The sequence below is a fragment of the Nycticebus coucang genome, chromosome 13 (genome assembly GCF_027406575.1).
Source record: "Nycticebus coucang isolate mNycCou1 chromosome 13, mNycCou1.pri, whole genome shotgun sequence".
In the NCBI taxonomy this organism is placed as follows: Eukaryota; Metazoa; Chordata; class Mammalia; order Primates; family Lorisidae; genus Nycticebus; species Nycticebus coucang.
In genome coordinates this window covers 26580525-26582911 of record NC_069792.1, presented here as the reverse complement: position 1 = coordinate 26582911, position 2387 = coordinate 26580525, and the positions used below count along the sequence as shown (strand labels likewise).

Here is a 2387-nt window from a genome sequence, read left to right as displayed (position 1 = left end):
TTTGGAAGACGGGTAGTTTGCAAACATTTATCAATTTTTATGCTAGTACCATGTTGTTTTGGTGACTATAGCTCTATTGTATAATGTGAAGTTAGATCTATAAGTTAGATAATATGATTCCTCCAGTTTTTTTTTTTTTTTCTTTTTGCCCAAAATGGCTTCAGCTATTCTGGGTCGTTGTGAGTTGTATATATATATTGCAGAATTATATTTCATACTTTTGTGGAGAATGTTATTGGTATTTTCATGGAGATTGTATTGACTTGGTAGATTGCTTTGGATAGTATGGACATTGTAACAATACTAATTCTTCCAATTCATAAGTATAGAATCTCTTTCCATTTTTTGTGTCTTCTTCAGTTTCTTTCATCAATGTTTTATAGTTTTTATTAGAGGGATTTTTTTCATTTCCTTAAGTTTTTCTAATTTTATTTTATTTAAAGCTACTATAAAGAGATTACTTTCTTGATTTCTTTTTCGTATTGCCTACTGTTGGCACATAGAAATGCTACTGATGTTTATGTTTGCTAATTTTGTATCCTGAAACTTTATTGAATTTGTTTATACTCCGTTTTTGAGAGTTTTTATCACGAAGTGATGTTGAGTTTTATCAAATACATTTTCCGCATCAATTGAAATGATCATATTGTTTTTGTCTTTTTTCTGTTGACATATGTGTCATATTAATTGATTTGCATATGTTGAACCAGTTAAGCAGTTAATTTTGGTTTTTAACCTAAAATAGAATAATTGATTTTATATGCAAATACTAACTTTGAGGTCACAGAATTCCACACATTTGTATTCTAGGCTAACTCCTCAGAAACTTAATTTATGGGAAATGATGATTTCCTTTGAGGGAAGTATTTCTTATAGAGACCTCTTTACTGAAGACTGACTGAATGAAACATGGAGTTTTCACCACTTCAGATTGTGATCTGAAAATATTATTTTGGGGGGCTACTGATATTAAAACATTTTAAGAATAAAAATTAACATAAAATGCACCCCAACGTTATGGGAGAGTTCAAAAAATAGCAGGGAGCTAATACTGGGCTATTTCCTGCAATAGGAGATTTGATAAAGTACCTGGCCGATTCCATTTGTATAAATGGTGTGGAATGGTTTATGGTCTCACATCACTTCAGTCATTTAAGTGCCAGAGTCTAGTTCTCATAGTTGAGCCTATACGAATCTGGAATCAGGCAACTAATCATTTGTATTGCCCTAAGCTGCAACAGGGGGAACTGCAGCATATAAACCAGATGAAACAGCTTCATTTACAATGACAAAAGCAAGGGCTTTCACAGAACAAAAAGCTGGTTTTGTTATCGAGCAATTCCGTTTTCTAGATGTCATCTTCTTTACTTGGAAAATATACACAAACACTGGGAAATAATTTTCTTCTCTTTGTACACTGTTTTCAAGCTGTTTTTATAGAGAAATTCGAAAGGAAAATAAGAATGTTTAATTTTTTCCATACAATATTTATTTTTACTTTTAAAAGAGTGTAATTTGAGACCAAACTATTTATTTGAGGTTAAGAAAATAATTATCTAAAATAACTGTCCATAATGCCACTGGATGTCATGGCTGTTGTGTTCTTTTATGTTATGAGATGAAGTCACAACAGATTCTGTTATGTTAAAAGATATAATAGATGTATAAAAAGTAGGAAAATGTTATGTAAAATTATTTCTGGTTATATTGTCTTTGGCATATTTGAAGTAATTCGGATTTTCTCAAGAACAATATGAACTTTTACACAGAAAACAGTGTATGCTATATCAGTAGTCTAGACAGAAGAAAATATTATAACAAAATGGTTCTTTTCCTGAAGCATTGACAATTTCAGAGGTGCATGTCTTTTAGGTCCAAGATCATAGGATGATGACATCTATAATAAATTAGAAATAAAAGCAAAAGAGTTTCACCATGCCATAGAGTTCTTTTAGAGAGAGAATAAATTATAACATTTGTATGGCTTCTCAGCCTTTTGGCTAAGATCAAGTGTAATTATAACATTTTATTTATTTTTTAATTGGAAATAGCCTTTTTAGAAAGTTGACTCTGTAGTCTGACTTTGACATCCATTAACTGGTTTTATGGAACAGTTTTTAAAGCTGGCTTCGGAGATCATTATGTAACTATATACAAGAACCAATAATGTCAGCATGCCATAACAAGTCACTGTGGTTCGATTTCAAATACTGCTGTGCATTTAATAGCTTCTTGAATACATTGTGTTTTGGTACCAACAATGTGATTGTATACTGGGGCACAAATTAGCAGATTAGTATTGATAGTTCTTGGGTTTGATTAAAAAATATTATGTATCTTGCTCTATATTTTCAAGTAAAACTTTTCCCTGAAAAGTTATTAGTTCT

The 2387-nt window shown here is 30.8% G+C and overlaps 1 pseudogene; it reads left to right on the top strand.

Moving 5' to 3' along the window:
• The first annotated feature begins 1980 nt into the window (after positions 1-1980).
• Positions 1981-2117, top strand: LOC128564233 (uncharacterized; annotated as a pseudogene).
• The last annotated feature ends 270 nt before the right edge of the window (positions 2118-2387 follow it).